Raw genomic sequence first — 25,741 nt, 5'->3', positions numbered from 1 at the left:
AGCATGAACGGGGGAGGGGCAGAGAGAGAGGGAGACACAGAATCGGAAACAGGCTCCAGGCTCCGAGCCATCAGCCCAGAGCCTGACGCGGGGCTCGAACTCACGGACCGCGAGATCGTGACCTGGCTGAAGTCGGACGCTTAACCGACTGCGCCACCCAGGCGCCCCAAGGCATTTTTGACACAAATCTCACAAGTATGAAAACAGTCTGAGCTAAGCCCCTCTGGTCTGCCCTGCCCACCCTCTGGATAGTCCCCAGGGTACTTCCTGGGGGCACCAAGAGCCACGTGGAAATCCCTGTTGTAGGTCAGGAGTCAAAGGCAAATGAAATGTTTGAATGCCAGTGATACATCACACAGAGCACCAAGGACTACCCCTGAAATTTGCTTGGGAAAATTCAACAGTGTTTTATTCCACCCCACAAGCATTTACCAAGAGTCAGCCTACACTGTGTATTCTAGTAGAGAGTGCAATTGTTGTCTTGCAAGCTGGGTGGTGAAAATGATTGGAGAGTGAGGAAATACCCTTTCTATTAAAGGGGCCCCATTGTTTTCAGGGTGCATATTTTGTTTTCTTTGATTTCCAAAACAGAAGTGCAATACTAAACAAGGTATTTTTGTAACTGTGGGGGGGGGGGGGAAGCCAAAAAAGCATTGTCCGTGTCTAATTGGACTAAATTGAAGGGCTTGGCTGCCAGGATTACTGTTTTGAAAGAGATCATGCTGTGTGCCAGCTTCCCAACTGGTAGTAATGCCCCATGACCTTCGGGATAGTCTAGACCTTTTAACGTGGCATTCTTCTGCAGCTGTCACCATCTTCTGCCTCACTGTTAAGCGTTGAATTGTGTCCTCCCAAAAGATGCTGAGGTCCTAACCCCCAGTACCTGTGAATGTGACCTTCTTTGGAAATAGGGTCTTCTCAGATGATCACATTAAGATGAGGTCATTAGGGTGGGCCCTAACCCAGTAGGACTGGTGTCCTCATGAAAGAGGGGACATTTGAACACAGAGACAGAGGCACATGGGGAGGACACCAAGAAGACCAGAGTGATGCTGCTACAAGGAGCTACCAGAAGCTGGCAGAGAAGCCCAGAACAGATCGTTCCCTAGGACCTTGAGTGGGAGCACGGCCCTGCCCACAGCCTAATCTCAGACTCCTGGCCTCCAGAACTGGAAGATGATACATTTTGCTTGCTTAAGCAGTTCAGCGTGTTGTACATTGTAAGGGCAGCCCTAGCAAAGAAATGCGCTCACCTTCCGTCCTGATCCGTCCGGCCACCTCCAATCCTACACTCCCACTACTCTGTGCCTTGGCCAAGAGGAATCACACGTCCGGGTTTACTGGGACAGTCCCAGCGTGTGATTGTTGTGCCAGCATAATAATGAACAGTGCCCCCTTTCAAAGGCATCCTAGTTTGGACTGTGTATTCTGTGGTCACCGTAGCATTCTTCTGTGCCATCTCCAGCTTCGAGCGATCCCCCTCTCGTTTGCTACCTCGTTGCTCAAAACCCGTCCCAAAAATCACTGCTTCTGTGAAACACACACCACCTCAGCCAAGATTTCATCAGTTGGTCCTCTGGGTCCCCAGAGAAGTTTATACGTTTCCAGACCACGATACTTATTACTATATCATGTCAGCCCAAACATGCCCTTCTCGGGGAAGGCTCCCTGACATCCTGACTGACTCAGTGCCCTGGTCACTGCTGTCAGTGTCCTGGGCTCTCCTCCCTTCATGGTTTGTAGTCTGGGTTGTAATGAGCTACTCGGGGGAGTTCATATCCACTGCAGTAATCTATTACTTGCTCCTAACCTGTGGCAGTGGGGACCGTGTGTGTGTCCTGGCACACAACTTGAATGAAAGAGCATCTAGGTGTTTCTTTGAGTGCTTATCCTCCCTTCTAAAGCTGTCAGGTTTTGCCAGTCTTGACTGTACCCTAATCCTCTCTGTGTCACTGTTAGCACCTAGTACTGTGTTTAGAACATCAGAGGTGTTCAATGCCTATTTATTAAGAGCATGCTTAATTTAAGAGCCTAACTCAGTTGCCATACAATACTATGAGTCAAAAAAGAATACTGCATTTGCTTCCCTTCTTGAAGGATATTGGGGGCTTTCTGGACAACAAACACAATTGAGACAATGACCTCTCTCAGAGTGACTGTTCCACTGGGAAAGAGAAATGATATAGTTACAGTAATCTCCTGTCCAACAATCGCTGCAAGGTGAGGGAAGATGTGGGAAATGGCCCATTTCAACCTCTGATCCAGGTGATTTCAGGTGAGAGCTGTTGTAGAAATGCACGACTAATAACTCTACATGTGTATTGAGTCACTGAGAATTTGTACAAAGTTCTGATTTATATGAGCTACACCAGGTCTCACAGCACCTTCGTGAACTAGCCAGGGCAGAGAAAGAAGCGCTGGAAGCTGCCTTTATTTAAAAGGGTCAAATAGTGTGTCTCCAAAGTCACACTGGTGACTGTCCAGGAGGGAGCCTGATCGTTGAAAACTGAGGTTCTGTTCCCAGCTCTGCCGGCTACCAGCACAGTTACCTTGAACTACCTGCAGCCTCTCTGAGCCTTGGTTTCCTCATCTGTAAGAGTGGGATGATCACTTTATTCACTTGTCTTCAAAGGTTGCTGTGTGGACCAGATAACAAGGTGGGATGAGAGTGGTTGGGGAACTTGAAGTCACCGGATATACTAGGGGCCTTCCAAGATGGTCTTCCCAATAAACCCAGAGAGAAAAGGAAAAGAAAGAAGTACCTTACTGACATTAAGATAGACATATGAATTGGTGGAATAGAATTGAGAGCCGCAAAATAAAGGCTTACACATATGATCGTTGATTTTTTTTTAATTTTAATTTTATTTTAAGAGAGAGCAAGTGACAGAGGGACAGAGAGAGAGGGAGAGAGAGGGACAGAGAGAGAGGATCCAAAGTGGGCTCTGCACTAAGAACGCAGAGCCCAATGTGGGGCTTGAATTCACAAACCGTGAGATCACGACCTGAGCTGAAGTCAGGCACTTAATCAACTGAGCCACCTAGGTGCCCCTGGTCATTGATTTTCAACAAGGGTGCCAAGACTATTTTGTGTAAAAGAACAGCACTTTCAACAAATAGCACTGGATATCCACAAGTGAAAGTATAAAGTTGGACCCATACATCATACCATACACAAAAATTACTCAAACTGGGGTGACTGGGTGGCTCACTCTATTAAGTGTCCAAGTCTTGATTTCAGCTCAGGTCATGATCTCACGGTTCATGAGTTCGAGCCCAGCATTGGGCTCTGTGCTGACAGGGCAGAGTCTGCTTGGGATTCTCTCTCTCCCTCTCTCTCTGCCCCTTTTCTGCTCACTTGCTCACTCTCTCAAAAAATAAATAAGCTAAAATTTTTTTTTTACTTATCTCAAAGTGGACCACAGATCTCCATGTAAGAGCTAAGAGTATAAAACTCTTAGAAGAAAATAGTGGTAAATCTTCATGGCCTTGGATTTGACAACTATTTCTTCAATATGGCACCAAAAGTACAAGTAAGAAAAGAAAAAAATAACTAAATTTGACTTCATTAAAATTTAAAACATTTGTGTTTCAAGAGAAACCATGCAGAAAATAAAAATACAAGCCACAGAATGGGAGAAAATGTTTGCAAATCACATATCTACAGTGGACTTGAATCTGAAATATATTAAGAATTCTTACAACTCAACAATAGAATATTTTTTTTTAATGGGCAAAAGATCTGAATGGACATTTCACCAAAGATAATATGCAAATGGCCAGTGACCTAATGAAAACATGGTCACCATCACTAGTCATCAGGAAATGCAAATCAAAACCATCAAAATGAGGCACCACTTCACACCCACTAGGATGGCTAGAATGAAAAAGTAACAACTGTTGGTGAGGACGTGGAGTCATTGGCAGCCTGATACACCTTGCTGGTGGGAATGTAAAATGGTGCAGCCACTTTGGGAAATGGTCTGGCAGTTCTAACAAATGCCAAACATAGCATTACCGTATGATCCAGTAATTCTACTGGTGTATAGCCAAGAAAAATGAAAATGTGTGTACATGAGGATTCAGAGAAGCGTTATTCATTCATAAGAGCTTGGAAACAACCCGAAAGTCCATCGATGGATGCATGGATAAACAAAATGTGGTAGGTATATATACACACAATGAAGTACTGATTCATGTTACAACATGGATGAACCTTGAAGACATTATGCTAGGGGCGCCTGGGTGGCTCAGTCAGTTGAGTGTCCGACTTTGGCTTAGGTCATGATCTCATAGTTTGTGGGTTCAAGCCCCACATCGAGCTCTCTGCTGTCAGCACAGAGCCTGCTGGGGATCCTCTGTCTGCCACCCCCTCTCTCTCTGCCTCTCCTCTGCTGGCACTCTTTCTCTTAAAAAAAAAAAAAAGAAATATTAAAAAAAAAAAAAGAAAACATTATGCTAGGTGGAAGAAGCCAGACACAAAATGCCACATATTGTAGGATTTCACTTAGATGAAATTCCCAGAATAGGCAAATCTATAGAGAGAAAGTTGGTAGTTGCCCCAGGATAGTCAGGATGTAGAAATAGGGAATGACTGCTCATGGGTGTGGGATTTCTTTGGGGAGTGATGAAATGTCCCGGATTTACTTTTTAAAAGTTATTTATTTATTTTGAGAGAGAGAATCCCAAGCAGGCTTTGCACTGTCAGCACAGAGCCCCAGTACAGACCTCTAACTCAGGAACCATGAAACCACCACCTGAGCTGAAGTCGGATGCTTAACTGACAGAGCCACCCAGGTGCCCCGGTCCCAGATTTAGATCGTGATGGTGGTTAAACATCTCTGTGAATATGCTAAAAACCACTGAGTTGTACACTTTACGTGGGTGAATTTTATTTTATCTCAATAAAGCTGTTAAAAGAGAGAGAGAGCTCATGTAACGTTCTGTGTTGGGGGCAGGGGAGAGGGGAACGAGAGGGGGAGCTTAGCCTAAGCAGGTTGCCACATGCAGCACTGAGACCAGGCTTTCCTGGAGCTCTATTAGCTGTCTGAGAATTGCCAGCCCTCTCATTCCCAGGCACTTGGGCTTTGCTCCCATGAGCCCCATTGCTGAGGAAGGATAGGTGAGTTGTCTGCCGCTCTCACTAGAAGCACTGCCACTAGAAGAAACGCTAGAAGAAACATCACACAGTTTACTCTCTTGGGGCCTGACAGAGGCAAGGATTAAGAGCTGGAGAAGGGGCTGAGGCTCCATCCCGCTCACAAATAGCTACTCCCGGAAAACTCCTAAGATTAACAGGTTTCTTTGGGTGGGTGAACACGCCTTCCACTGGTTGAAGTGATCCCCGGGTACTCTACGTGGAAAGGGAGGACCTTCCTCAGACTCTCCCTGGGGCACATTTGGAAAGAACTCCCCCCAGCTCCGCAACTCTGATGGGTGCGATCCTTAGGATGCAGATTCTAGGGAAATTCCAGGGCATCTGCTTCCCTGCACACGCCAACCTTTTCCTTGATGCTTTCTTCGGAGTGGATAAGAAGGGTTTAGGGATGCAATCCGGGAAAGGACCCTCCCCAACAACTCCTGTGAGTATTTGGCGGTGACACAAAGAAGAGGTGGTGGTGTTTATCTTGGAAAAGACTCTTGTTCTTGCTTCCCTCATTTTTCTAGCTGCCTGGGACTTGGGCTCTTGCTTGCTTCTGGCTCCCTGCGGGAAGTTTTGTTTTGTTTTGTTTTAACATTTATTTATTTTTGAGAGACAGAGCATGAGCAGGGGAGGGGCAGAGAGAGAGGGAAACACAGAATTTGAAGCAGGTTCCAGGCTCTGAGCCATCAGTACAGAGCCCGATGCCAGGCTTGAACTCACCAACTGCGAGGTCATCACCTGAGCCAGAGTCTGACACTTAACTGACTGAGCCACCCAGGGGCCCCAGAAGTGGGACACAAGACCTTCTGTCCTAGGTGGAGGCCGACCTTGCGGGGTACGATCACGTCTAAGATGAACTACGGAGTCTAGGTTTTTTGGCCCCCTTAGTTCAGACTACTGTGGAGGCTTAATTAATCTTTTCTAAACAATTGTAATAAAATACGCATAACCAAATTTACCATCTTAACCAGTTTTCTAGTGTTAAGTACCCTCACATTGTTGTGCGACCAATCTCCAGAACTCTTTTCATCTTGAGAAACTGAAAAATCTGTCCCCATTAAACAAGTTCCCATCCCTTTCCCTCTAGCCCCTGGCACCCACCATTCTTATGTCTGCATGTATTTGACTAGTCTAGGTGCCTCATATAAGTAGAATCATTCAATGCTTGTCCTTTTGTGTCTGGTCTCTTTTACCGAGCATAGTGTCCTCAAGATTCATCCATGTGGTAGCATGTGTCAAAACTTCCTTCCTTTCTAAGGCTGAATAGCATTCCATTGTATGGATAGACCACACTTTGTTTGGCCATTCATCCATTGATAGACACTTGGGTTGTTTCCACCTTTTGGATATTGTGAACAATGCTGCTATGAACATAGGTGTACAGGTAACTTTTTTGCAACCCTGCTTTCGATTCTTTCGGGTGTACACCCAGAAGTGGATTTGCTGGGTCATATAGTAATTCTATCTTTAATTTTTTGAGGAGTCACCATACTGTTTTTGACAGTGGCTGCACACTTTACATTCCTACCAACAGTGCACAAGTGTTGCAATTCCTCCACCTCCTCACCAACACTTGTTATTTTCTGGTTTTGGGGGGGGTTGTTTTTCCTAAAGGGTGTGAGGGGATATCACATTGTAGTTTGGATTTGCACTTCCCTAATGCTTGGTGGTGTTGAGCACCTTTTCATGTGACTATTGGCCATTTGTATGTCTTCTTTGGGGAAATGTCAATTTAAGTTCTTTGCTGTTTTTTTTTAATTGGTCTATTTGAGTTTATGTTATTGAGTTGTAGGAGTTCTTTATACATTCTGGATATTAATCCTTCATCAGATATGTGATTTGCAAATATTTTCTCCCTAGGTTGCCCTTTCACTGTGTTGGCTGTGTCCTTTGATGCACAGAAGTTTTTAATTTTGATGTAGTCTAATTATCTATTTTTACATTTGTTACCTGAGCTTTTGATGTCATACATTTTGAGTTAATTTTTTGTGTATGGTGTCACGTAAGCATCTAACTTCATTCTTTTGTCTGTAGATCTACACTTTTCCCAATGCCATTTATTGAAAACATTGTCCTTTCTCCATTGAATGGTGTTGGTACCCTTATCAGAAATCATTTGATCATGTATGTGAGGGTGTATTCCTGGGTTCTCTATTTTATACCATTGGTATATATGTTCTTTTTGTTTTTTAATTTGAGAGAGAGAGAGAGAGAGAGAGAGAGAGAATCTCAAGCAGGCTCCACATTCAGTGTGGACCCTGGGATCATGACCTGAGTTGAAACCAAGAGTCAGATGCTCAACCAACTGAGCCACCCAGGCGCCCCATATATTCTTTTTATTCCAGTACCTCACTATTTTGTTTACTATATAGCTATGTAATTTGTTTTGAAATCAGGCAGTGTGACACCTCCAATGCTTTTCTTTTTCTTCAAGATTGTTTCAGTTATTTGGGATCCCTTGAGATGCCATATACATTTTAGGATGGATTTTTCTATTTCTGCAAAAGAAACAGAATTGGGATTTTTACAGAGATTTTATTAAGTCTTTAGATCCCTTTTGGGTGGTATTGATGTGTTAACAATATTAAATCTTTGAATCAATGAACATGGATGTCTTTCAATTTATTTGTGTCTTTGTTTTCAGCAATGTTTTGTAGTTTTCAGTGTACAAATCTTTCACCTCCTTGGTTAAGTTTATTCCTAAGTATTTTATTCTTTTTGATTGATTAATCTGAATAACAAAATGTTCATGCTCAGCAAATATTTGCTGACATTCAGGTCTTTTTCTCTTTCATTTCTTCTTTTCTCATATATTCTCTTCTAGGTTTAATGTTGGGTCTCCGAATATTTCAGTGTTTGAGAAGTAGCATACTATTCACCTCAGCATGAATCAGACAGCCCCCTCAAAGACAAAGATAAAGTTCTTTTTAAACATCTATTTTGAGTAAAACACACTTGAATGTATCATGAAACAGTTCCTCATAGGACTTCCTTCCTCAAAAAAATTTCTTAGTGTAAGAAATAGAGATTAAAAAAACCCTCATTATTAGGGGCAAAGGGTGGGCATCTTGTGAGCTGATCTTTCTTTTGTGTGGCTTTGGTTTGATTTGTGATATGACTGGGGTCTGGAGCAATTTTCTCACCATGCTGCTTGTAGACTAGACCTCAAAGCCATCCCCAAACACCCTACTTTTGTGTAGTGATGAGGGAGACAAACAAAACTGGCCCTTGGAAACATTGTAATGTCATAACAATAATCTCTGCATGTCTGGCCCCTATGTCCAAGAGGCCCTGAGACCAAAAAAAAAAATTGTGTTTCTCTTTGTGTGTGAGTGTTTTCATGTCCCATTACTTGGCTCAAACTTCCACCCAGCACCTGGGAAAATAGACTCTGCTGACCAGCAGGGCCTCTCCAAGGAGGCCCCAAACTCAACACTGAGTTCTATGAGAAAGTAGAAGGGAAAGATCAGCAAGAAGCAACAGAGCTCTCATCTGCACGTGAACAGAGTCCAGCTTGACTCCTTGGTGTTCTGGAGCCCCTCTGTGTGTGTGCTTATAGGTCATTGGCAGTTCCCAGAGAGAAGATGGGGGGAAAACTTCTGGTTTCTAGAGTCTACGGATGTCAGGTTCCCTCTGTCCAGACTCAGCTCCCAGGTAAGCACTCCCTGTCCTGCCCCCATGGGGCTTGGCCACCATCTTCTCCTGGTGGGGCTTTTTCCTAGCCTGAGCCAATCTCTTGCCTTGTAGCACACCCTTGGTGTGTGGCAGGCAAGCTGCACCATCCTCTCCCATTCAAAACCCTGGGGCTCTTGAAAACAACCAACCAGCCAAACAAAAACAAACAACTGTGGGCAGTCTCAGGAAACTTAACTGAGGCTACTCACCCTCCTGCCCCTGCCCCTCTAAACCCCAGCATTACAGAAGTATAACTTTTCCACAGTGAAATTCATTCATTTCAAGTTTAGAGTCTAATGAGTTTGAGCAATTGTATACAGTCACGTGATCACCATCACAAAGTATAGAACATTCTCATCACCCCCAGAACTTCCCTCTTGCCTCTTTGCAGTCAGCCCCCTTCCCACACCTCTGGTTCCAGTCAACCACAAACCTGCTCTCTATCACTATAGTTTTGCCTTTTCCTAATGTAGTGTAAATATAGTGTATTGTGTATTGTTTATTTCACTCAACATAATATTTTTGAGATTCATTCAAGTTGTAGCATATGTATCAATGTTTCTTCCTTTTAATTGCTGAGTAGTATTCCATTGCATGCACACATTACTGTGTAGCCATTCATCAGTTGATGGAAATTTGAGTTGTTTATCTTTTTGACTATTATTGTGAAAGGCTGCTATGAAGATTTGAATACAGGTTTTTTTGTGAACATAAGTTGCCATATCTCTTGAATAAATAGCTAGGAATGGTATTGCTGGGTCTTATGTACATTTACCTTTATAAGTCACTGCCAAACTGTTTTCCAAAGTGGCTACATCATTCTGCTCAGGTTACTTTTTTAATAATAGCTTTTTTTTTTTCCAGAGAGAAAGCCTGAGCTGGGGAAGGGCAGAGGGAGAGGGAGAGAGAATCTTAAGCAGGTTCTATGTCCAGTGCGGAGCCTGACTCAGGGCTTGATCTCACAACCTTGAGATCATGACCTGAGCTGAAATCAAGAGTTGGACACTCAACCGACTGAGCCACACAGGTGCCCTTGCTCAGGCTACTTTTTTTTAAGTTTATTCATTTTTGAAAGAGAAAGAGAGAGAGAGAACATGAGTTGGGGAGGGGCAAAGGGAGAGGAGACAGAATCCCAAGCAGGCTCCATGCTGTCAGCACAGAGCCTGATGTGGGGCTGGAACTCAGAAACTGTGAGATCATGATCTGAGCTGAAGTCAACAGTCACTTAACCGACTCAGCCACCCAGGCGCCCCATGGCTACTTTTTAATAAAGAGCAGAGGTGAGGGGGCCGTGGGTAGAATCACTTACAATAAGCTTATAATGTAGATACTAATGTCCCCATTTCCCAGATGAGGAAATTGAGGTTGAAAGAGATGTACTGCCCCAAAGTCACACACCTAACAAACAAAGGAAGGAGCTGGAATGCCCAGGGGTTTGCTCCTGCCTTCTCCCACCTCTCTTCCTATCAGCCACAACCTGGCAGCTTAGGAACACTGCTGCCTTGACATTCTAGACAGCACATTCTCCTCTGTTCTTACTGTGCTAGGACACAGTAACCGTGAGAATTGGCATTTGATTCCTTTTTTCAGAGGAAGCCGCTAATGATCAGAAGTAACTTTCCCAAGACCAACAGCCTTCTCCTTCTATAAGAATGCCCCTTCCCTTCCTCCACTCTCCTCCACCCTGGGCTTGAACCTGGTAGAACCAGGTGGTTGCAGTCCCCAGCCTACAGCAGGGGTGGGGACTGGGAGGTCAGAGCACCAGCACTGGGCCCGTGTGTGAGGACACTAAGGGAACAGGAATTTTCCCTTCTCAGACCTGCTTCCCACTGAGGACTGTAGAAGTGGGATCAACATAGACTCATCCTGGGGCCTGCATGCTCCATTTGCCCTAACTTCAGAGAACAGGATAAGGCCCCAGAGGACAGGAGGCACCTCCAGCCTGTGCCCTAGCCAACGCCAGAGGGCCTAGGTGGGGAGATGGGTGCACTGTGTACTACCCAGGAAGGTTATCAGCCTTAATGTCACATGCATTGCTGCTCCCTCCCTAGTGTCTCAGAGCCAGCTGTCTACTGACAGGCTCCTCTGCATTTGGTGTGTGTGTGTGTGTGTGTGTGTGTGTGTGTGTGTGTGTGTAAAATGCAGGGAAGCCTGAAGAACCCCCAACACACACACAGATACACACATACTTTGAACTACGAGATGCAGCTCCAGCCTGAGAGCAGGACTGGGTCAAGAATACAGTGACCTCACCCAAGATGAGGTGGTTGCTCCCCAGTAGTGCTCCATGTTTACAGTTTTCCAAGTGCCCTCCCCCCTTCACTTGATCCTCGCACCTACACTGAGGCAAGGGTCACTCTACATCCCACAGGCCAGAGACTGATCTTTACTGGCCCTTTCTACCTGGGCTATATCCTTCAGAGCTGGAGCTGGGTTAACCTCTTTAGGAGGAGGAGTGTTCTTGCTCTGTAACCCCCATCCCCTGGTTGAACAAAGGGTTTCAGCCAACTGTATGCAAGGTCTCGCACCGAGCTGCTGCCCTCTCTCCATGGCGTTTTCCCCGATCCCTCTGCTTCAAGACTCAGATTATTCAGTAACCCACCAGGCAGCCTCTCTGGCGTGCAATGCATGCAATCAAGAAGCATTTACTGAGCACTTTTTGAAACCCAGTACAAAAGTGAATGTGATTCAAAGAAGTTCACAGTCTGGGGAGGGGAGTTGGCAGGCTGACATGTAAGCAAATGATGACATCAGCGTGATGAAAAGGACTCTGGGAGAGCTAATTCTTCCTGGCCCGGGAACAAGTGCTATTCTGCTGCCCTTCCAGGAGTTTGGCCAATGCAGGAGAAAGAAACAGCAAGTGTAAAGGGCTGGAAGGAGGAAAGAACATGGTGCATCCAGAGAATAGAAAGAAGTTCTCTGTGACTAGACCAGAATTTGGGGCGAGGAGAGAGAAGAGGCACATTGGGAGAGTAGGTGGGTTGAGTCTGAAGGGACTTGTTACTCATGTAAGAAGTCTGGACTCTTCAGTAGGGTTAATGTGTGTGTGTGTGTGTGTGTGTGTGTGTGTAGTGCGTTTAATGTACATAGTGACTTATGACTGTATATAGATACATATGAAAATACACATACTAGTATCAGGTAAAACAATTGTGTTTAGATGCTGGAGTACTAACAAATATAAGAGGAAAAAGATGTTGAAGGGATCCTGTTTACCATCATTTACATGAAGTGTTGATGTATATATATTATATATTAGTAATTATTACGTAGCATGAGGAATTTTACTCCTGTTCTTCAATGTGTCCTATTAAGTTTGGTTTATTTGATGACACACAGAATTCTTTTCCTGAAGTTGTCTTGCTTCTGTTTTTTTTTTCTTTTCCTTTCTTTTTACTGTGTTAATGGTCGCCCGTCCCTAACCTTAAAAAAGCAGAAGGAACTTTGTCCTTAAATGTTTCCTTTCACTAAGTCTCAAGAGAGTTCTTGGAAAGATACTGGCACGGCATGAAGTACACACCTCAGCTGTTCATTTGGTTTGTGAATTGCAGATTCTGGGCCAGAGTCAGTGAAATTTCTTTTTTTTTTTCCCCCTTGTAGTATCTCAACTTCACGCAGCCAACTCTATGTACCCAATATCAGTTCAATTTAGTGACATCCTCTAAAGTTTTATCTAGAGTTTTCCTTCTGGATTTCCCCTTTATTGGAAAAAAACAATGGGACACAGAGGAGTCCTGGGACTACGCTTCCCAGCGGCCTCCGCCGGGCTGCTACTCCAACTTCCCCTGCTGGGGCGGCCCCTAGTATCTGGGCCTTGCCCACTGGCATCGTATTTAGAACTACAACTCCCAGATGCCTCCAAGCGCCGGGCCTTTCAAAGAGGGCTTCCCAGCAGCCTCCCGGGTAAAGAGCCCCGCCTCTCAGGGTGGCTCTCAAGGCTCTCCAGGCGCCTTCCACCCGCCTCAGCCATGTCACGTGACGCACACCCGCCAACCGACGCACGGAGGAGGGCGGCGGGCGGTGGCCAGGGGCGGAGAGGCCGCAGGGGGCGGGCCCTGGAGGGGGCGGAGCGGGGCCCGGGAGCGAAGCAGCCTGGCAACGGCGGTGGCGCCCGGAGCCCGAGGTGGGTGAGCGCTCGCTTCTGGCCTGGCTCCGAGCCGGGTGCTGCGGGGACCTGGGGGGGAGGTGGGCGGGAGGAGGAAGTTGGGACTCCCCGGGCCGACGGGTCCCGCGTATTCTCGCAGCACCCGCGGGCGTAGGTGGCGGGGGGGGGGGGGGTGTCGCCCGAGCGCCTCGCTGTCCCCGCCAGCCAGGGCTGAGTGAGGCCGGTGAGCCGCAGGCAGGTGCCTCCGGCTTCCTCCCGTTCTCCCCGCCCAAGGTCCTGGGCTGGCGACGGGCGAAGGTCGGGACGGGAATCGGGGCCGAGGGGAAACGCTGGGGGCGTCGCGGCCGCTCCCCGGACTTTGCTTCCCCGTCCTGTGGCGGCGAGCGCGCTGGGCGGCCGTCCTGCCTCCCCGGCGACGCGCCTCGGCTGGTCCTCGCCTTGGCCGTCCGCCTCGGGTGAGTGCCCGCCGCATCCCCCGCAGGTCCTGCGGAGCGGCCGCAGCCCGGTGCTGTCCGGGAAGCCTCGGTGGGCGCTCTCGAACAGAGTTTCTGTGTCACGCACGGGAGGTTTATTTGCTTTTGCAACAGTTGAGAGAAGATCTGAGAAGGAACGGTTAGTTCCCTGATACGCAGTCGGAAGTATGCACAGGCAAGAGCAAGCAAGCGCCCTTTGCCGGGTTGCCTCCCTTAACTGTCTTTTGCTGCGCTCAGGAAGTGAAAACTAATTTTAGTCTTTGCCTAAGCAAATATGAAATGAATCTGCTGCAAAGATTATATTATGGGCTTTATAGACACATACGAAGTATGGGGCGGAGTGAATTGTGACTGGCTTTTAAATAGACATACTAGACCTTCACAAGAATGGAACCATGGAATGTTAGAATTGGCTGGGACCTTGAAGTTCATAGTAGTTAGTTTCTAGGATGGGGAAACTGAGGCCCAGAGAGGGTAACGCTGTTTAATGTGACCCAGGATTTGGGGCAACCTAACGGCAAAGCTAATATCACAAGTCAGGTCTCTAGGGAGTATCTTGGCGTCTAACCTGGGTACTTTTTATCACAGCTTAGTTTTGTTTTTTGTAGAGTGTCCACCTTAGAATCTTGAGACTGAGCCAGTGATTTTGCTATAGTTCAAACCATTTTGAATTCCCTTCAAAACGAGTTTACCAGCCAAATAAGACAATCAGGCTTGTTACTTTATAGACACACTTTGCTTTCATCCAACATATGTTTTGGGCATGATCTCTTATTACCAGATTTGATCCAGTGACTTTTGGCTGTTTCACTAAACCAGATCTACCCTTGAGAGATTCCACTCCATGGAGTAGATTCCAACCAGTGGTGCTGCCAGTGCATAGCAGCCTCCCCAGGTGCTTGAAAGTACAGAACATTCATTGGGGCTTTTAGATTCTAGCTATTAAATGATTGGTCTCCTTACCTTAAAGTTATAACATATAGTTATCAAGTTCTCACTGGCTTCATTTACCCATCAAACCCAGAAAGCCCATAGTGTGCCTACAGTGTCCCAAGCACTGAGAAGACAGCAGACAGTACTACTGATGAAGCTTTACAGAGCTTATGTGTGGGGAAGAGGACAATAAAAAAAAGTAAACGATACATTTTCTAGTGGAGATGAGCACTATGCAGAAAAATAGAACTCCCAAACTCTATGTCAATAAAACAGGCTGGCATGTTTGAGAGTGACTTGGGAATTACATTGAATTGTTAGTTTTTGAGTGTCAGCTGCTGCTCCATTAAAGTAAATAATCAAATCCAAAAGTAAATCTGTCTAAAAGAGATTCCGTGGAGTCATCATTTTTCTAGCGATTGCCTCTTGGATCCTAAATTCATCACGGCCTCATTTTTACTTGCATTTTTTCTCTTACATGCAAACCATGCTTTCAAACACCTAGGGGGGTGGTCTTTGAATCCCTTGCTATCTCAGTAGTTACCTTACTCTAGCTACAGAAGGCTCTGCTGAGGTCAGTATTCCTTGTTGATTTCATGCCAGTGTCAGCCTGCCTCAGGCTACCTTACACAAGAATTTCTCTTCTTGCCCTTTGGTTTGTACAGAGAACCTACTATCTGAAATGATCCGCAATCTTTGGGTTGTATGGTTTTTAAAGAAAAGAGTTCATTTTGATGTTAGCTCTAGAGTAAAGAAGCATTCAACGTCTTAAAAACTAAAGTGCTAGTGGGGTGCCTGGGTGGCTGAGTCAGTTAATCATCCGACTTCAGCTCAGGTCATGATCTCATGGTTTGTGAGTTTGAGCCCCACATTGGGCTCTGTGTGGGCAGCTCAGAGCCTGGAGCCTGCTTCAAATTCTGTGTCTCCCTCTGTCTCTGCCCTTCCCGCAGTCACATTCTGTCTCTCTCTCAAAAATAAATAAACATTTAAAAAAATTTAAAAAAACCCCTAAAGTGCTAGTAAAATGGCATTCGTGATAGCTTACTCTACAAGTTCATCTGTTTGTACCTTTTCAGTTCTCTCCTAGTCTGTATGTTCAATGGCTTGAAAGCAAATTTTTCATTCTTACAGGTTCTGAAAAATGGCTGAAGTCACAAAAAAAAATACTCAAATATTCTTTGTTCCAAAATGAAAGGAGGATTAACAAAATGTAGTTACTTTAAAAACCACTGAAGGAATATGTGGTTCTTGCTCTTATTGAGGGCTCCAAAATAAGGAGAAAAGCAGAGCCTCTTCAAGGCTTAGTAGGCGACATTTTGAACTGGTGGCCGAAGGATTTCAAAGGCCAGAGTTTCTTGTTATTTCTAAAGTTTTTTCAGTTTATAGAAGAATAAGAGTTTGTTTTCATTATTCTTTAGTAATTTCCCTTCCCTGCTTCTGACCTCTTTGAAGTTCTGCTTTCTTTATTTTCTAGTTTCTCAGTTCATTATTCTTTTTTGGCAGATGGGGGAGGGGCAGGGGCTGGGGCTGTCATTTGCCTACGAGGTATTGACTCTGGATTTGAATCCTGGCTCTAATATTACCTGTGTGATTTTGGGTGAGTTACTTATGCCTGTGCCTTAGTGTCCTTATCTGTAAAATGAAAATAATACTGATAGCACCTTCCTCAAAGGGCTGTTGTCTAGACTGAGTGATAATCTATGTTAAGTGCTTAGAATAGTGTCTTATTTTCTTTGAAAGATAAAGAAATGATTCTAGACATGCCCTAATAAACTTTTGGACATCAAATAAGCGTGATTTTATTTTTCTAGACATTTCTTAGCATTTTGTGGGTGACTCGAGCTTTTAGTTTCAGGTGATATTGGCAGCGGTATCCACAGTTCTTGCAGTGTGAAGTTCCCGTCAGTGTTTGGACTCAGAAATTACTCGAGGCCACATTTTGTCTGTTTCTACAAACATGATTAGAACAAGAGTGGCCTTCTTCCAGTTGCTCTGCTTGGAAAGCAAGAGGGTACCAGGAGACCCAGTTGGAGTTAGTCGGGTGAGATCCAGTTGCCATCCTGTAGTTGGAGGATGGTTTTTCATGTTAAATGTTTACAATGTATTTTTCCATCTGAGCACCTGGACAGTCTCATCCTTTTCCTTTTAAGGAAAGGAACCTTAAAAGGTTCCTTTAGAACACCTCTTTAGCAGGCACCTCTTTAGAACATTGGCATCACGCACTAGCACTTTCTGTTTCTACCTGAGGAGTGAGGGGTGATAAAGGAGCCCTTTGTGTGAGGTGGCCGAAAGCTTCCTGAGTCTGGATTCCAGAAGCTGGGTTCAAGTCCCGTTTCTGCCACGTCTTAACTCTGTGACACCAGATACGTCATTTTACCTCACTGCTGCGGCCTCTTCCATTTGTATGATAGAGCTGTGATCCCTACCAAGCTTCCAGAACTTTGCAGAGAATCACATGTACAACAGTACCCTTCATAGGCTGTGCAGCATTATTATTGCTTTCATGTGTTATATAAGCTGTCACTGTTTGGAGAACTGGTGTAAGAGAGCAGCGTCCCTCCTGTTGTTGGCCCACCTGCCCCATGGCTGTAGGTGTGGCCTCTGCCTTGCTTTCCCTCTTTTGTCAGCATTGAAAAATGTGGGTGTTTCATTGCCTCTCTCAAATGGACCTGAAGCCATTGGCACACCTTGTGAGCTTCCATTTTATTTATTCCCAAGACGGTAGTACTGTATAGCCAACAATCACAGGGCAACAGCAAGCAATCTCTGCATCAGGGAATATTGCCTGCTTTTTTCTGAAGTATTTCGGAGTGAAAATCTTTCGTTTTTCAAATCGACACCTTCCATTAGCCCCTCAGTGCAGCCTGAGGCCCTGTGGAGCTCCTCCATCCACAGTAGCCTGGATGCTCTCACTCCAGGGGTTAGGGTGAGAAGACATCCAGGGCGTTGATTGTGCTCCAGGTCCCTGCTGCCTTCATTTTCCAACAGAACTGGGGCTTAGTGCTCTGTTCTTGTTATTTGAAGTTGTTTCTCAGGATCCTGGAAGGACTCTATTATAAGTAGCTCTTTGAAATGTCATGTACTTAGGTTCCTCCAGTGTTGCTGAGCTGCAACTCTGTTTTGATACGTAGTACCTGAATATTTCAATATCACTTGTTCCATCTTCCAAGCTTGTGCTGAAAGTTGGGGCTGAGGTTGGAGACGTTTTTTTTCCTGGGCAGGTGAAACCTAACATGGCCCTCTACACACAGTAGACATTTAGAAAACACTCTTTGACTTGAACTGGACAAGTGGAGGGGTAGTTCAGAGTTGTTTGGATGTGTTCATTTCAACAAATCGGGTTGTATGTATAGAGACCATATCCATATCTCCCCCCACCCCCACTGCACGATGGAAGGGAGCTCATGCTGAGCCTTCCCCCCCCCCCCACCGTGGTTGATTAGCAAATGAATAAGAAAGTTCTTTGAGTCCAGTGATGGGAGAGGTCTCACACATTACATTCCCAGCCTCTGGATTTTTGGACTACTGTCGCAAGCAGTTTGAGTTTAGGTTCATTTTTGCTTTGCTTGTTGGTACATTTTGGGGGGTGGGGAGGGGTATGGGAAGTTGAAGGGTAATAATTAAAAGTAAAAATAAAAGTAATTTGTTTGTAACTCATTCCTTTCTTATGCCCTTGCCTGAAAACCTTGACAACACCGTGATATCCTTTCTTTAGCTTGTGATAATTGTTACATATCTATATTGTGCCCTTGGGCTTTCTGGGAAAAGGAAGCGCTGTTTCCCGGAGCCTCTTGAAATGGAACGCGCTGCTATGTCCCGGCGCCATGTTTTCCCCTTCATGGGAGCTTCGAGGCACAGGTGGGTCACAGAGGGGATTCGTGGCATCAGATGGTGGTGCTTAAATTGCCCTTGGCTGAGCCTTTAGTTCTTTTATGGCCCCGAGATGACTTAGGTGGGGACTTAGAACAAGGGCTGTGCTGTCAGGGTTTGTTCCAGCAGTCCTGGAATTGGCCTGAGCTGTTTTGCTAAAAGAAGATACGTATCCCATGGCAGTGACCCCCAGCCATGGCTTGTCAGTAGTAGGTGGGTCAAGGTAACAGGGACGAGCCACACCGTAGGAGGACAGTGCCGTTGACGCTAGTCATGTGTCAGGCAGGATATGAGAAACCTCAGTCGAGATTCCATTTTGAGCTTTCTGGTCCTGAAGTGTTCCTTGCAGACACTGATGGTTCCAAATCTGAGAGAGAAAGTAAGTCCCTAGACGGAGGGCAATTGGATTTGGCCCTCACCTCTTTGCAGCTCTTGCCGTGAGGCCTAACAACTGAGTTTTTAAGGTTGAGGCTGAGTGCAACCCTGCTGGCCATTTCCTTTCTTCACCGTTTTCAACTCTGACAGGGCATGATCATTTCTCCAGAGGTTGCCATCCCTTCTATGCCACAGAACAGTTTTTCCTTGTTGATAAAAAATTGTCCTGATGCTCCTGCTGTTCCTCAGCTCCTAGGAGCCCAAGAGCAATGTAGAATTTCAGTACCCCCCCCCCCATCTACACCTAGAGTCTGCATTTTGATGACAGCCTTTGGTGATCTGTTTGTAAATTAAAGTTTGAGAAGGCCAGTTTAACTAGTAGCTCACATCCCGGCTTCCCCCTGATCCTTTGAGACCTTGTGGTCCATTAGAAAGATAATTTGAGCCACATGTGTAATCCATTTTCCTAGTAGCCGCATTAAAAAAGGAACAGATGAAGTTGATTTTTATAATGTATTTAACCTAGTATATCCAAAATATTATCATTTCCACATGTAATCAGTATAAGTATTAGTGAGATGTTCCCCTCCCCTTTGTACGAAGGTGTCGAGGCCTGGCATGTATTTATATTTCTGCCACCCCTCCATTTGGACTAGGCACATTTCAAGTGTTCAGGAGCTGCATGTACTTAGCGGCCCCCGCATTGGACAGCACAGCTTCGAGAGATACATTTTGGCCTTGATTTGCTGTCGATGCCTGAAGAGCAGTTAGAGCCGTGGTCGCCTCAGTAATAAACTTGCATTCACGATCCGTGTTGTAACCTGTGCCAAGCCCTTTGCCCCTTGTGATTACGTACATCCCGTATGAATCCTCACAACATCCCACAACTTTGTCACAACTTTGTTCAAGACAGTTCTCTTCTCCGTTTCGGCTTGGTAAGTGGTATGAAGAACTCGCCCTTGGTATATGAGTGAAATGCAGGCTTTTTTCTTGAGGGTATCTTCAAAGAACTCATGGATTCCACCCTTCTTCTCTGGCTCATCCTAAAGGGTGTGGACTCGGCTAAATAGAAGTTTCCTTGCCACGCTGGCTGCTCATTAGAATCACCTGGGAACTTTAACGACCTGCTGCCCAGGCTCCACCCACAGATGTTCAGATGTACTTAATCAAACATAGGCTTTAAAAAAAAAGTTTATTTTGCGAGAGAGAGAATGAATGGGAGAAAGCAGAGAGAGAGGGAGAGAATCGCAAGCAGGCTCCGCTGCCAGCGCGCAGCCTGACCTGGGGCTTGATCTTATGAACCGCGAGATCATGACCTGAACTGAGATCAAGAGTCGTTTGCTTAATCGACTGAGCCACCCAGCCCCCCTCCCCGGGACATGCATTGCTCGGCGTGCAGGTCGGCTTGAGAGCAGCTGTTATGGGAGTGTGTCTCCGGCACACTGAGCGTGCTTAGAATCACCTGCACTTCGGGCTGGGACGCAGATCTGACTCACTGGGTCTGGCGGGTCGGGAGAGCCAGCTTCAGTTGATGCCGCACCTCTGTGGCTCTGTCCCCGGCCCTTTGACGTTAGGTAGCCGGCCGCCTGACAAACACCTGAGGGCGTTTCCCAAACTACAAGTTCACTGGCAACAAGCCTGGAGTTTCTGATTCGGTGGGTTTGGGGTAGGGCCCAGGAGCTGTATTTGAGAAGGCATGATGTTTTCCACACTCCACCATAAAGTGTTTAGTTTATGTTTTATGTAGGCGCACTTCTAGCGCACCTCTGTTTTGGGCTATGTGGATGTTGACTGTTATCAAACCCCTTTTCTGCCTTTACAGAGCTATGTGATTTTCCTCTTGAAACCTGTTAAGGTGATGGAGGTATTTTAAAGGATTGCCTAATATAATGTAGCATTAACCAGTTTGCCTGCTGGCGTGAAACCAGCGTGTTCTTTCTGCTGGATTGGATTGGTTAATATTTTCTTCAGGATTTTGACATCTGTATTTGAGAGGGAGATTTTGCTTTCCTGTACTTGATCTAGTATCACTTTGCTAGCCTTGTAAAGTGAGTGAGAGTATTACCTTTTTCTGTTCTCTGGAACTTTGTGTGAGATTGGAGTTGTGTTTCTTTTTCTATTTTTTTATTTTTAAGAGAGAGAGAGAGAGAGAGAGAGAGAGAGAGAGAGAGAGAGAGAGAAATCTTAACATGCTCCACGTGTGGAGCCTGACTCAAGGCTTGATCGCATGATCATGACCTGAGTCGAAATCAAGAGCCGGATGCTCAACTGACTGAGTCACCCAGGTGCCACCGTTTCTCCAGTGTTTGGTAGAATTTACCCTAGAACCACCTGGGCCTGGTATATTTGGAATGGGAAGATTTAAAGAAAAAATTTTTTTAATGTTTATTTTTGAGAGAGAGAGCAAGTGTGTGAAGCAACGGTCAGAGAGAGGGAGACAGAGATTCCCCCCAAGCAGGCTCCGCACTTTCAGCTCAAAGCGAGATGTGGGGCTCAACCCCACGAACTGTGAAATCATGACTTGAGCCAAAGTCAGATGCTCAACTGACTGAGCCCCTGGAGTGGGAAGATATTAAACTACCAGTTAATATATGCCATTTCTGTGGTTATGTCTGTCTTTTCATTCTTAAATCTTTTTTTTTTCTTTGGTTTATATTTTGAGAGAGAAAAGTGTGAGTCAGGGAGGGACGCGGTGGGGTGAGGGGTTGGAGAGAGAGAGAGAAAAAAATCCCACACAAGCTCTGTGCTGTGAGCACAGAGCCTGATGTGAGGCTCAAACCCACAAACTGTGAGATCATGACCTGAGCTGAAGTCAGACGCTTAACTGACTGAGCTACCCAGGTGCCCACATTCTTAAGTTTTAACATTGTTTGTGCCTTCTCTCTTTTTTTCTTAGTCTTACAACAGGTTTGTCAGTTGTGGTTATGTAGTATGATGTTTGTTAGGATGTAGAAATGAATGAACGTAATGACATTCCCCAGTTTCTTTCTGATTAATTTTTAATGAGTAAAAACTTTATATCATTTTAAAGTCAAATTTACATCAGAGTTTATTCCAAAAAGCCGTACTTACATCCCTGTCTCTTGCTGGACATGCTGTTTCTATCCCCCATCTCAGGTAATTGATATTATAGTTTTTAGTTTCCTTTTCTGTTTCTTTCTTTTTTCTTTTATGAAATGCTTCACGAATTTGTGTATCATCCTGTGCAGGGGCCATGCTAATCTTCTCTGTATCATTCCAATTTTAGTTTATGTGCTGCCAAAGCGAGCATTCTTCTGTTCCTTTTGCAAATTTGAGCAAGTGCGTGCACACACATATTTGCATTTCCCCTCTCACACCCAAAAAGCATACTGTGTACACTATTCAGCCTCTTGTTTTTGTCACTTAAAATATATCCTGGACATCACTCTTTTCTTCGTTTTGTCCTCTGTTTGGACTTATTCTGTGGTTTGGATATTTCAAAACATAGAATTTTTATTTAGTTCTAGTATATTCTAATTTCCATTGTGATTATTTCATTCACCTGTGGGTTTAGAAGTGTCTTTTTAAATTTACAAATACATTTAAAAAATGTTTATTTATTTGAGAGAGAGAGAGAGAGACTGAGCAGGGGAGGGGCAGAGAGTGAGTGGGACAGAATATCTGATGCGAGCTCTAAGCTGAGAGCAGAGAGCCCAATGTAGGGCTTGAACTCACGAAATGCGAGATCATGACCTGAGCCAAAGTTGGATGCTTAATTGACTGAGCCACCTAGGCACCCCTACAAGTACATTTTTTTAGGTATTTTTAAAACTTATTTCTAACTTAACTGTATTATGGTCAGAGATTGTGACCTGAATACTAGTAGTTCTTTGAGATGTGTTGAGGGTAGGTTTATACAGTATTTTGTGGTTGGCTTTTTTGTCTTAGCATAATGCTTTTCAAATTAATTCATGTTGTCTCAGGTATCCATAGTTGGTGACTTTCTGTTGTTGAGCAGTGTTCCACAGTGATTTGTTTATTCACTAGTTGATGAACATGTGAGTTGACTTAAGTTTTTGGCCATTATGAATAAAGCTGCTATGAACATTTGCTTATGAGTCTTTGTGTGGACTCGATGTTTTCATTTGTGTAAATAGTTAGGTGTGGCATTGCTGGGCAGTATGCTTAGTGTATGTTTAACTTTACAAGAAACCGACCCAACTATTTACCAAAGTGCTTGTGCCAATTTGCATTCCTGCTGGCAAAGCGAAGCATGACAGTTCTGCTTGGGCCATATCCTCATCATCCTGTTATTGTCCATCTGGTTAAATTGTAGCCATTCTAGTGGCTGTGTAATGGTAGCTCACTGTGGTTTTAATTTGCATATTCCTGATGTCTAACGATGGTGAGTGTTTCTTCATGGGCTTATTGGCCATTTGTACATCTTCTTTGGTGGAGTGTCTGCTCAAATCTTTTGCCTGTTTCTTATTGGATTGTCTGTCTTGTTAAATTATAAGACTTCTTTATATATTTTGGATACAAGACCTTTATGAGATATGTGATTTGCAAGTACTTTCTCCCAATCTGTAGCTTACCCTTTCATTTTCTTAATTGTGCCTTTGAAAGAGCAGTGGTTTTAATTTTGATGAAGTCAGGTTTATCTTTTTTTTTTCCCTTACAGTTTATGTTTTTGTGTTCTAAGAAATCTTTGCCTAACCTAAGTTCACAAAGGCTTTCTCCTGTGTCTCCCACTAGGACTTGTAGTTTTAGCTCTTATGTTTAGATCTTTTGTGTCCGTCCCCTCTCCACCTGAGGGTTCATATCCTGTGTAACCCCTTTCCCTTGAGTTTACAGCCTTGTGAGACCTTGAGGAGAGAATCCAGCTAAGTTGTACCCAGACTCCTGACCCATGACCCACGGAAACTGCAAGATAATTGTGTGTTGTTTACAGCTACTGAGTTTGTTATGTAGCAATATAAAACTAATACTTCTTCATTTCAAGTTGTTTTGTATATTGTGTGAAGGGTCCAGACTCACTTATTTTTCCATATGGATATCAAATTATTCCAGCATCATTGGTGGAAAAGACTATCCTTTCCCATTGAACTACCTTGGTACCTTTGTTGGAAATCAATTGACCATTGCTGGGACCTCCAAAAGATGGGTCTAATTCTGAAGTCAATCTTTGGCAATCTCTTTGCACACTTCTCTATTACTGCAAACTGCCTGTTGGGCAGGCAAACTTAGTCTTGCTAGTATCACACTGTCTTGATTACTGAGGCATTTTTAGTAAGTCTGTAAATTGGACAGTGGAGGTACTCCAACTTATTTTTTCCCTCTTCAAGGTGGTTTTGGCTATTCTCGGTCCTTTGCCTTTCCATATAAATTTCAGAATCGTCTTGTCAGTTTCTACAACAAAGCCCATTGAGATTTGACAGGGATGGCATCAAATCTCTAGATCAACATTGACATCATAAGAATATTGAGCCTTCTGGTCCTTGAGCATGATATGTATCTCCATGTATTTAGGTTTCTTTAATTTATCTCAGCAGTGTTTTATAGTTTCCCTTGCATGAATCTTATACACATTTTATTAAATGTGACCCTAAAGAGTTCATTTTTTATATTATGCACATAATATTTTTACACTTTAATGTCCATTTGTTCATTGCTAGCAATACAAATACAATTAATTTTTATTTTGACCTGTATATCCTGCAACCTTACTAAATTTACTTACCAGTTCTAATAGTTTTTCTATGGCGTTCTTAGGATTTTTTGCATATATGATCATGTCTGCAAATACAGTTTTACTTCTTCCAACGTGTTCTGCCTTTTATTTCTTGCCTTATTAAACTTGCTAGGATCTCTAAGAGCTATGGAATATGCAGGCAGCAAGAGCAACTGTCCTTGCCTTGTTCCCATACTTAGTGGGAAAGCGTTCCATCTTTCATCATTAAGTATGATATCAGCTATAGAGCTATAGTCCCCCCCCCTCCCCCGCCCCGTAGGTGCCCTTGACTATTCCTAGTTTGCTGAGGTGTTTGTTTTTTTTGTTTTTTTTGTTTTTTTTTTTTTTTAACGATGATTAGATGTTGAACTGTGTGGGTAGAAGCCATGTCTCAGATACAATCTTTAGGAAGCTAGTATACCTCATGAATAGCCTTGTTGATGCTACGTATCACTGCATTCCTATCCATCACCAACCACCACTCTCCAGCTTTTCCTCCTAGTGTTGATAACAGAATTTCTATCTGGAGTGTGGAGAGTTTTTTATTCTTCTATGGAGCATCATATATTGCTCCTTCACAAGCCATGGAAATTCTCTGCCACATTCATCTTCTCTTTCTTTGCCATCCTTTTGACACTGGTTTGGGTTCCTCTTCATCTCTTTGCCCTTTTTAGTTCTGCCTTTTTCCTGAGATTATTTTCTCACATGTATGAAAGCATTCTCCCTGCTGATAGTGCCAAGTTTTAGAAGTGTGTGTGTTCACGTGTTCAGCCCTTTGCCTTCTTGTAGAGCTAGGCTGGTTGGCCAGCGTGTTTAGGACTCTTTGCCGTACTCTGGCAGTCAGTCCTAATTACAGTGGGTCACTGCAAGCCTTTCTCTTTCTGAGTCTCCAAAGCATATGACGATGCCAATCTTTGGACGACCCTTTGGACACTCCTTTCAACTGCTGGCAGACTGCCTGTGGGGCAGGCTAACTAGTCCTGCTGCTGGTCTCTGCTAACCTCCAAGGTCAACCTGCTCTTGTAAATTAGGACTAATAAAGATTCATCAGGCCCGGCATTGGCAGCGGTTGGCAACATTTGCGAGCCTCACTGCTTTCTCCTTCTGGCCCATGTAGAGAAGGGACAGGAAACTCCAAAACTGTCCAGCTCATGTTTGGAACTCTTGTTTCGAATTGCATTCAGGCACCTTAAAAAAAAATATCCTCAATGGTGTCAAATCCTTGAGTGAGGACTTAAAATTTGACTTTAGACCAAAATAATTTTGAGGCTCATCTATTAGAGCAAGTGGGCACCTGTATTGTGGGAAGCATTGGTATTCACTGAAAAACTGAGATATGGTAAAATTTATGGGATGATGTCTTATGTAGCTCTAAAAACTCTAAAGGCAGTTTCAAAAGAATAGGAAGAATACTTTGGTTGGCGGTAGTGTTATTGGACAAAGTGCACACCACCAAAATGGACTGCTTTGAAGAA

The 25,741-nt window shown here is 44.4% G+C and overlaps 1 protein-coding gene and 1 non-coding gene across 3 annotated transcripts in view; one reads left to right on the top strand and one right to left on the bottom strand.

Annotated features, from left to right (window-relative positions):
• Positions 1-12,864: 12,864 nt before the first annotated feature.
• Positions 12,865-25,741, top strand: part of MTM1 (myotubularin 1) — a 96,757-nt gene continuing 83,880 nt past the window's right edge. For both annotated transcript variants that reach the window (XM_081792664.1, XM_081792662.1), the window contains exon 1: positions 12,865-12,941. The gene's annotated coding sequence lies outside the window, so the exon portion shown is untranslated. The remainder of the gene's footprint in view (positions 12,942-25,741) is intronic.
• LOC145714722 (U6 spliceosomal RNA) lies at positions 21,740-21,845 on the bottom strand. The gene has a single exon (XR_014136940.1). It is a non-coding gene; the product is annotated as a U6 spliceosomal RNA (small nuclear RNA).

The sequence above is a fragment of the Panthera onca genome, chromosome X (genome assembly GCF_046562875.1).
Source record: "Panthera onca isolate mPanOnc1 chromosome X, mPanOnc1 haplotype 2, whole genome shotgun sequence".
NCBI classification, from domain to species: domain Eukaryota; kingdom Metazoa; phylum Chordata; class Mammalia; order Carnivora; family Felidae; genus Panthera; species Panthera onca.
Note: the sequence above shows the minus strand (reverse complement) of the source record. Positions and strands in the feature narration are given on the sequence as shown.